The sequence below is a fragment of the Triticum aestivum genome, chromosome 6B (genome assembly GCF_018294505.1).
Source record: "Triticum aestivum cultivar Chinese Spring chromosome 6B, IWGSC CS RefSeq v2.1, whole genome shotgun sequence".
Taxonomy (NCBI): Eukaryota; Viridiplantae; Streptophyta; class Magnoliopsida; order Poales; family Poaceae; genus Triticum; species Triticum aestivum.
This window is the reverse complement of record NC_057810.1, coordinates 335,297,206-335,308,779: the sequence shown is the minus strand read 5'-3', so window position 1 is coordinate 335,308,779 and position 11,574 is coordinate 335,297,206.

The following is an 11,574-nucleotide window of genomic DNA, read 5'->3' as shown; positions in this document are numbered from 1 at the left end:
GCAGGTTAAGGCGGCACTGTGGGGATGGAGCAGCCGCAATAGTCGAGGCGATCTTCGGAGCAGCTCCTTGGAGGCGGAGGACATGGCGGCTGAACCGGCGGGACGATGAGATTGATGATGGATCCTCATCCGGGGAGGTGGATGAGGGACGTCGAGCTGTTGTGGCAGAGGACGTCGTCGGGGAAGAGGCTCTGGGTGGGCAGCGGTGAGGTGGCCGACGGAGGAGGGTGGGGTTTCGCGGCTGGAGCAGAGAGGTTATGGTGGCCTGGGATTTCAAATTGGGAAAAGGAGGCGATGGGTGGGGGGAACCATGACTTAGGGACGCGCTTGTCCAAAATGTAGGGTTGTTACAAAAGTACCGCAACCGATTTGAATTAGCTAGCGGCCCTTTTGGCTCAGGGTTAGAAGGTGGATTTCGCATGTCGGGATTTGGCAGCTGGAGGGAGTTTTTGCGCGGGTTGTAATTTCAGGATAGCAAGGCACGGGTTGTGAAGGCGTGAGTTTTGCGAGCACGATATCTGAATTTTCGGGATATAACAAGGCGCAGGTTGAATTTTAGGGAGAAATCTAACGTATATTGTACGTACCAAATCAATTCGCACTTCTCTCAACGAAAAAATCAAAAAAAGAAAACTATTCAGACCACACAAAGAGAGAGTCTTGTCCCGTTTTACTGTACAAATGCTATTCAAAGCTATGAATCCATGTTATGTTTCGCTGGCTGTATAATGCAGGTAACCTACTCATACCAACAATTTAGTGCATTCCAAATGTCTAAACTACCGCTGCAATTCCAACTAAATTTGAATTCGTTTCTCTATTTGAATAAGAATCTACTATCATGATTGCTGCCAACTTAACCCATCATTCGTGTGTTACCTTAACAACACACCAAGTGATTACTATAGAGATAGATATGAACTATGTGTACTATATGAACTCGAATTCAAATTTTTGAATACACTTGATGTTGATTCCAAATAATAGTACATTTGATGTTCTAACTAGATATTCATAATCTAAACCATGTTCCATACGTACACCATGTTTATCACACAAAGTATAGTGCCCCGCCCCCTACATTATGACACGTATTTAGCCCTGAACTGCAAAAGCCACACATTATCCCAAATTATAATCAATGTTTTATATATTATATGTAGTATAACATGTTCATAACCACACCATGTGTATCACCATTATATATATTCATTCATGCATGTGTCGGTTTAAAACACTATGATATCTTCTTCAAATATGCGAATCCACTTTTTTATAATTAATTATGATCTCTGTTTGTCTTTTACACCTTCACGATCCTCTTCTCTTTGTTGCTAGCTAGCACTAACTTTCTATCGTGCATGCACAGGCCCGCCCCACTCTCACCCTCCCTCAACGTCCCCTCCATCACGCACATTCATTTCTCTTTAGGTCGTTCACCCATGGTGTGTGTTGGCCCCCCGTCTCCTTCTTTCTGGCACACACCGGTCGGTATACCTCTCTAGCCAAGTGTGCCTACCACAAACACACAATCCCCCTCTTCTCTTCTCACCATCCATGCCCCCCTATATCCAATGTGATTCCACGCAGCTGCACACTCCCGCCCCTCTTTTCGTCGATCTCATACTCGCACACTCCTCCCCCCTCGACATAGTAGGCCTCTTGCACCACCTCCTAGCCGCACCCCTCTCCCCGTGTCTGTCTCTCCGGACCTTATTTGCTTCTAACACATGCATGCATGTATACGTACCGATCTCCCTAGATATAGCTAGGTCGACTATAATTCTTTTTCCCCACACACCGATCGACTTACCTCACTAGTTATGTCTCTCCCTTTCTCGGACACACGACGATTGATCTTCCTATGTAGTTACGTCTGCTTACCACAACCGTATCACCCCCTCATCATCCTTGCATACCTCCCGACCCATCTCTCACACGCACATGCATAGGCATGCAGACAACCCCTCTCTTATTGATATTGTACTCGTACCCTCCGTTTGTCTAGCAGGCCTCTCCCACCATTTGTGAGAAGCAACTCCACCACCAACGACCCTCCGACACTCTCCCTTTGTCTTTCTCCCAACCTTATTCCTCTGCTACACATATGCATGGATGCCGAACGATCTCCCTCAATACATAGCTAGGTCTCTATCCTTCTCCACACATATACTAGTCGATTTACCTCTCTATAGTTAGGTCTCAGCCTCCTACACCCACCACACACACACACACACACCGATAGTCGAACGTTGTAGGTAGGTATCCATGCCATAGAGAAAAACTGCACCTCTGCCCTCTCACATTCCAGTAGGTGAGCCGCCCTGTATCTTTGATGTGGGAAAACACAAATTTGATGGCACTCTTTATCAATCGCGCACCCACACACATCATCCCTGTTTTCAATTCTATTGATATCTCACGCCGATGATCCCTCCACTATCTTCACGTGGATTGCTCCCTCTATATATGATATATCCATGACTCTGTTTAACACACAATACATATGTTACATTTTTTTTGTTTGAGATATCATCGACACATTGCCTCTGTTTCGCACAAACCATCTCTCTCACACCCGCCCACGTACGTACCTGCACCTAAAGAAGAGGTGCACGCATGATGCACATAGTCACGTCTCGTTCCCGGCCACACCCACGCGGGTACAAGATGGAGTTCATTTCTGTATGAAAAGGTAGCCCACGTGATAATTTGACGCGTGTGGCGGTTGTTTACTTGAAGAAGGGTCATGTACCACGCGTAGACGGAACAAAGTTAAAGTTGACGTGTTAGTATTAAATAAATTTATATTCCTCAATGGTACGTACAGAATATAAAACGATTGTCGCCAGGAAAAAAGAAAAATCCACTCCACTATATACAATGGAGCCTACCTGCAGGGGTGTATCTCTTGTCACACTATCTCACACAAGGCGGCAGTGGCCTCTCTCTCTCTCACCGCTGGTCACTGATCCGTCCACATCCCGTCCGCCGGCGAAAAGGGAGGATGTGCATCATTTCTCCGTTTGACAGCGTTGAGGCATCACGTCCCGATCTGCGGTACCCGCCATTCTCTCTGACCAAGCTCTAGCGCGGTAGGTCCTTCGCCACTTGCTCGCTGCCGCAGTATGGGCAGATCCCGGCTGCTGGCGCTCTTGTAGTTACACCTCTACGATCCTCAGGTACAACTTTCGCCGGCCTTGCTTGATAGAGGCAAAGGTGTCCCGTCTTTCGATGAGATGGTGGATTTCGCTTTGGTGGAAGTCGACTTTGACGATCCGACTACGAACGTGCGAGGACGTCGCGCCTTAGCAATCGCTATACCAACTCCGAGAGGTTATTGACCATGCCGGAGCACGATCAACCTGACCACGAGGGTCTGTTTCCTGCGAGCAAACGAAGAACAAGCAAGAAACTAAGATTGCAATCTGGATATTGCGAATATAAGATGAAAGCTTTATTGATCAAGGTGGGGTTCTGTGACGCCTTTGTCTGGTCGTTGAACACAAACGAAGTACGCGAAGTTGCAGCTATGGCGAACTTTTAATCTAAACAAAACCCAAAGTCTAAACGATGCCCTAAGGGCTGTATATATGGAGGAAGAGGGGGGAATTTCGTGGCCCTTGGTGGAGGAGTCCGAAATCAACCCTATCTCTTGTTTCCCCACACATACGGACTCTAAAAATAGCCTATACTTATGTATTTCGAAATTACATGGGCCTGGCCCAATAATAAGGTGACGCAGCACCTAAAATAGCCTCGGGACGAAATTTATGAAGTGGCATCTTGTATATTTCGTCCAAGGCTTCATGCACCCATTATGGTGGCTTCAAAGTCCTGAAATCATCACTTGTAACTCCGTTCTTGTTCCCCTTGCGCATGCCATCATCTCCATGCTTGTTCTTGCTCCAATGTTCATCCTTCTCCAAGCTAGGCCCTTCATTTGTAAGCAAAACAAATGTATCCAATTTAGGCAGCATCATATTCTCATGAACATTAGAATCATTACCAAGAAACGAAAGTACCTGGTAATTTAGTTGGCGTGCACGAGCTCTAGTAATTGGTCCAGTATGTATAGCAGCAGGGGCTGTGGGTGTAACAATTGTATTGATGTCCTCATCATCCTCCCCTTCTTGAAATGAAGTCGTCCTCGACGGAAGTCCATCTTCCTCACCCAAATAAGGCTTCAAATCTGCAATGTTAAAAGTGGGACTAACCCCAAAATCTGCAGGCAGCTCAAGTTTATATGCATTATCATTTATTTTCTCTAACACCTTAAAGGGACCATCAGCACGTGGCATTAGCTTTGATTTGCGCAAATCAGGAAATCTATCCTTACGCAAATGTAACCAAACAAGATCTCCAGGTGCAAACACAACATGTTTTCTACCCTTATCTCCAGCAAGTTTATATTTAGCATTCATACGCTCAATGTTTTCCTTAGTTAACTCATGCATTTTTAAAATCAATTCAGCACGTTGTTTAGCATCAAAATTAACCTTCTCCGAAGATGGAAGAGGCAACAAATCAATAGGTGCACGAGGTAGGAAACCATACACAACTTCAAAAGGGCACATCTTAGTAGTAGAATGCAATGAACGATTATAAGCAAATTCAATATGAGGCAAGCATTCCTCCCACATTTTCTTATTATTCTTCAAAACAGCCCTAAGCATAGTAGACAACGTTCTATTGACTACTTCAGTTTGTCCATCAGTTTGGGGGTGACAAGTAGTACTAAAAAGCAGTTTAGTCCCCAACTTAGCCCATAAACATCTCCAAAAGTGGCTAAGAAATTTAGTATCACGATCTGAAACAATAGTATTTGGCACACCATGCAAGCGAATAATTTCACGAAAGAACAAATCAGCAACATTAACAGCATCATCGCTTTTATGACATGGTATAAAGTGTGCCATTTTCGAGAATCTATCCACGACAACAAATATGCTATCCCTCCCCTTCTTTGTTCGAGGTAAACCTAAAACAAAGTCCATAGATATATCCTCCCAAGGAACACTAGGTACAGGCAAAGGCATATATAAACCATGAGGATTGAGTCGTGACTTAGCTTTTTGACATGTAGTGCATCGAGCAATAAAACGCTCAACATCCCGTCTCATCTTTGGCCAAAAGAAATGTGTAGCAAGTACGTCCTCCGTCTTCTTCACGCCAAAATGTCACATTAATCCTCCTCCATGCGCTTCCTGCAACAACAAAAGACGAACGGAGCTAGCTGGAATGCATAGCTTGTTAGCACGAAACACAAATCCATCGTTAACGACAAACTTGTTCCACATTCTTCCTTCTTTACAATTCTGCATTACATCTTTAAAATCAGCATCATGCACATATTGATCTTTGATGGTCTCCAAACCAAATATTTTGAAGTCAAGTTGTGAAAGCATAGTATAGCGACGAGACAATGCATCAACAATAACATTTTCTTTTCCCTTCTTGTGTTTAATGACATAAGGGAAAGTCTCAATGAATTCAACCCATTTAGCATGTCTACGATTCAGTTTAGCTTGACTTTTAATATGTTTCAAAGATTCATGATCAGAATGTATAACAAATTCTTTGGGCCATAAATAATGTTGCCATGTTTCTAAAGTCCGAACAAGAGCATATAATTCTTTATCATAAGTAGAATAATTCAGACTAGGCCCACTCAATTTTTCAGAAAAGTATGCAACAGGTTTGCCATCTTGTAATAACACACCTCCTAATCCAATTCCACTAGCATCACATTCAAGCTCAAAAGTCTTATTAAAATCAGGAAGTTGGAGTAAAGGAGCATGTGTCAACTTATCTTTCAATACCGTGAAGGCTTCTTCCTGTGCGGTACCCCAAACAAAAGGCACATCCTTCTTTGTAAGCTCGTTGAGAGGTGCAGCAATGGTGCTGAAATCTCTCACAAAACGCCTATAGAATCCAGCGAGGCCAAGAAAACTCCTCACTTGTGTGACCGTTTTGGGCTGCGGCCAACTCTCAATAGCTTCAATCTTGGCTTTGTCAACTTCAATTCCCTGTGGAGTAACAACATAGCCAAGAAAAGATACTCGGTCGGTGCAAAAGGTGCACTTCCCAAGGTTACCAAACAAACGTGCATCACGTAGAGCAATAAAAACAGCACGTAAATGTTCCAAATGTTCTTCCAAAGATCTGCTATAAATCAGTATATCATCAAATAGACTACCACATATCGTCCAATGAAAGCACGTAAAACTTCGTTCATTAGTCTCATGAAAGTACTAGGCGCATTAGTTAACCCAAAAGGCATGACTAACCACTCATATAATCCAAACTTAGTTTTAAATGCTGTTTTCCATTCATCTCCCAATTTCATACGAATTTGATGGTATCCACTACGCAAATCAACTTTGGAGAATATTGTAGAGCCACTCAATTCATCAAGCATATCATCTAGCCTAGGAATAGGATGATGATAACGAATAGTAATATTATTAATGCCTCTACAATCAACACACATACGTGATGTACCATCCTTTTTCGGCACTAGAATAATAGGAACAACACAAGGACTAAGGGATTCGCGTATATAACCTTTGTCGAGAAGCTCTTGTACTTGACGCATAATCTCCTTCGTCTCCTCTGGATTGGTACGGTATGGTGCACGGTTTGGCAGTGAAGCACCGGGAATTAAGTCAATCTGATGCTCAATCCCTCGAATAGGCGGTAATCCCGGTGGCACGTCTTGTGGAAAAACGTCAGCGAACTCCTGCAAAATGTTAGTGACAGCAGGAGGCAAAGAGGAAGGCACGTCCTTGAATGAAAATAATGCCTCTTTGCACACAAAAGCATAGCAAACAGATTTGCTGAAATCTAGCTCATCAATATCAGATTTGGTGGCAAATAAACATGCACTTTTCAATTTAATTTCAGAAGCAACACTAGATGGTTTATTATTAGGCTTCATTTGTTGCTCAAATTCTTTTGCCACAATCTGATTTTCACTCTTATTCTTCTCCTGTTTTGCTTTATTAGCTCTATTAATATCATCTTTCAAAATGGAATCAGGAGTCATAGGAAGCAAAGTAATATTTTTATCCTTATGAACAAGAGTATAGTGATTGTTTCTACCATGGTGTACAGAATTTTTATCAAATTGCCATGGTCTACCAAGTAATAAGGAACATGCTTGCATAGGTACCACATCACAATCAACATAATCAGCATATGTAGAGATACTAAAATGCACACGAACAGTACGTGTTACCTTAACCTTGCCGCTGTTGTTGAACCATTGGATGTAGTAAGGATGTGGATGTGGTCTTGTGGTGAGAGAAAGCTTCTCCACCATCTCCATGCTAGCCAAGTTGTTGCAGCTCCCTCCGTCTATGATGACGCGCACAGAACGTTCCTTCACAACTCCCTTGGTATGGAACAAATTGTGCCTCTGATTTTGCTCAGCTTGTGTGACCTGCACACTCAAAACACGTTGAGCAACTAAACATTCATACCTGTCAGCGTCTTCAGGAGCCATGTATTGCGTCTCATGATCAGAATCATCTCCACCATGTTCTTCACGTGTAATAAGAGCCAAAGTCTCCTCATCATAGTCACTAGCGGACTCATATCCACCATCCGCGGTAGCAATCATCACACGCGGAGATTTGCATTCTCTCGCATAATGACCTCCTCCCTTACAACGACGACAAATAATATCACTTGTGTGCCCTGTTGATGCCATGGAAGAAGAAGAACGCTGTGCAGGCCCCGCAGGTGCGCTCTTGGCAGATAATGGTGGTTGTGCCTGTTTTCTTGTATCACGGCTGGAGGTGGCACCGGATGGAGGTGCTGGTGCAGTTGAAGTAGAAGATGCACGTGGTGTCCATGATGAAGGTCGGCCTGCAGAAAAGTTAGTTCGCCCCAATGCTTGTCGATCCTGCACTTCACGTTCAGCTTTACAAGCAAGATGGAATAAACGAGTGATATTAGTATACTCCTTATAGTCTAGAATGGTCTGAATCTCTCTATTTAATCCACCCAGAAAACGTGCAAGCATAGCTTCATTCTCCTCAACAATACCACATCTAATCATGCCAGTTTGTAATTCCTGATAATATTCTTCTACAGAATTTTTCCCTTGTCTTAAACGCTGCAATTTTTGAAGCAATTCACGTTGATAATATGGTGGAACCCAACGCGTACGCATAGCAGTTTTCAAAGCAGCCCAAGTAGTTGGAATAGGATATAATCTACAATGTTCAGACCACCATACACATGCAAAACTAGTGAAAGCACAAACAGCAGCAGCAACTCGTCTCTCCTCAGGATATTGTAAACATGTAAATCGTTGTTCAGTTTCTAACTCCCAAGTAAGATATATATCAGGAACATATCTACCCTCAAATGGTGGAATATTCAATTTCAGTTTAGGAATATGGACATCATCTCGTACCTGAGGTGGTGGTGCAGGCCTACCATTACGAATATATACCTGAGGTCGACCTGCTGGTGGTGGTACAGGTGGCTGCACGTAGTGTTGATTTTGATCAACCTCATCCTCATAATCTCCCACATAATCATCCTCCTCCGCATCAGCAGCAGGAGCCACAGAAGTATCAACAGCAGCACCAACAGTTTGGCCAAACGCAAGAGGAACACGGCTTGCTCGGCGGAGGTCTGCTTCGCGACGTGGAGGTAGTCGTTGTTGTTGTTGTTGGAGAGGTGCGTTAGGTGCAGCGGGTGGTGGTGGTGGAAGACGCGCGAGCAATTCATTAAACTTGTTATCGAGCTTTGTTTCGAACGTCTTCTCAAGGCCAGTGATCTTCTCCATGGCCTCTTCAAAATTGTTCAGCACATCTTGCACCTGTTCAGTCATCATTTGCTGAAACTTATCATGAAGCTCCTTGTTCGATAAATTCTCCCAGTCAATCTCGTCGGCTTGTGATCCTGGCATGGTTAGCAGCAATAGAAACACACAAGAATATGATCCTACAGACTACGAACAAGTGGTGGTGGTGGGTGTCACAAATCCGTCAAGCAAATCTCAAATTCTTACCAGTTCTTACCCAGCAGCAGGCGGTGATCAGCAACCGTTGTAGTCAAAAACTCTCAAAGCTTGGATAGAGCGATTACCAGGGAGAGTCAAACGCACGACGTAGATGTATGTGGAGCTGGGAAGGCTTATAATATCGTAGCAAAAAGGGTCAGCAATAATCAATTCAGAGATGCAAAGTTGAATAAACGCTCAACGACGGTACTGTGCTGGTCCTAGGCTAGACTGTGCTAGAGACGCGAGCCTAGAACACCAACAAAATCACGGCGCGGCACGTAAACAAGGGAAAAGCACACTCTGAAATTTTTTTTCGCTCTTTTTTTTGCGCTCTTTTTTTTTGCGCTGCTTTTTTTTGCGAAAAATCACTATAATGGCGAGTGTCTCAAAACTCTTCCTAGCTCAAACTGACAGGATGGGCACGAAATTTTTTCGACCAATTTTTTTTTTTCGACTGCCCGGACCAAAAAACTGGAAACGGGTCAAAAAAAAACTTCCTATAATGGCACCTGTCTCAAAACACTCAGAAACACCTAAAAATAGGATAGCCAGAATTTTTTTTTTCCGAAACCTACTCCGGAAAGGAAACACGAATCGGAATCTAGATGGATCCCGAAAACAAACCTAATAAGCAAAGAACTCGGATTGGTGGTGGATATATGGTGGTGGTATATGGCAGCGGTGGTGGTAGCGGTGGTAGTATATGGATATGGATCGGTGGTGGTATATGGACACGGATTGGTGGTGGTATATGGATACGGATTCGGTGCGGTGGTGGTAGATGGCAGGGGCGATGATGATGGTGCGGCGGCGGCGTGACAACTTATGACCAGAACTCGAAACTCTAAAAGACTAGACTCTAAGACCAGCAACTAGACACGACGATGCAACCGCAAATTCAACAAAGCAAAACCCTAAAAAGATTATGCAAGGCTCAGATTGGTTCGGATATGATGAACTAACCCTAATTTTTTTGTGGCTTTTTCGTGGACTATAGGTATGAAGAACAGACTCGATCTAAACTACAAAAAACTGTAAAATCTCACTGAGCAACCTGGAACTCTGATACCACTTGATAGAGGCAAAGGTGTCCCGTCTTTCGATGAGATGGTGGATTTCGCTTTGGTGGAAGTCGACTTTGACGATCCGACTACGAACGTGCGAGGACGTCGCGCCTTAGCAATCGCTAAACCAACTCCGAGAGGTTATTGACCACGCCGGAGCACGATCAACCTGACCACGAGGGTCTGTTTCCTGCGAGCAAACGAAGAACAAGCAAGAAACTAAGATTGCAATCTGGATATTGCGAATATAAGATGAAAGCTTTATTGATCAAGGTGGGGTTCTGTGACGCCTTTGTCTGGTCGTTGAACACAAACGAAGTACGCGAAGTTGCAGCTATGGCGAACTTTTAATCTAAACAAAACCCCAAAGTCTAAACGATGCCCTAAGGGCTGTATATATGGAGGATGAGGGGGGGAATTTCGTGGCCCTTGGTGGAGGAGTCCGAAATCAACCCTATCTCTTGTTTCCCCACACATACGGACTCTAAAAATAGCCTATACTTATGTATTTCGAAATTACATGGGCCTGGCCCAATAATAAGGTGACGCAGCACCTAAAATAGCCTCGGGACGAAATTTATGAAGTGGCATCTTGTATATTTCGTCCAAGGCTTCATGCACCCATTATGGTGGCTTCAAAGTCCTGAAATCATCACTTGTAACTTCGTTCTTGTTCCCCTTGCGCATGCCATCATCTCCATGCTTGTTCTTGGTCCAATGTTCATCCTTCTCCAAGCTAGGCCCTTCATTTGTAAGCAAAACAAATGTATCCAATTTAGGCGGCATCATATTCTCATGAACATTAGAATCATTACCAAGAAACGAAAGTACCTGGTAATTTAGTTGGCGTGCACGAGCTCTAGTAATTGGTCCAGTATGTATAGCAGTAGGGGCTGTGGGTGTAACAATTGTATTGATGTCCTCATCATTGCTCCACTGCCCATCTTCCCATGTTGCTGCATGTGGAAAGTCCTTCATGTGGATCTTCTTTAGTTGTTTGCTTAAAACATATCTTGGCTGGCGTACTTTCCATCTTGCAATCTTGTCCTCAATCCATTTTGATAAACCACCATGCTGCTATCTTTCCCTTATTACATGGAATATGCTTCTTTTTTGTCGGTGTATGTGTCTTCAACTCATGTTATTGGGCTGTAATTGTTTCCTTTCTACCTCCTTTTGCAAACAGGGCTATCCATTTCACCACGTTGCTATTGCAACCTTTTGGTGAACTGCACAAATCACTTTTTTTCTTAAGAGTGTTTTGTGCAGTTCCGCCAAAATGTCACACGAGCAACATTTTTACATTTCTGTGGGACTGTAGAAAGGGAGATTGGTTTTTCTATCCTCCTCATCCAACTCTGTGCCTAATCGTCTCCAACAAGTTGTTAGTCCTAAAGAGAGATCGCAGAGGAGATCGACTTCTATTTGTGTGTGTTATGTTTCATCATCTAGTTCCACTATTATTGTAATCACATTGACTGGATATCT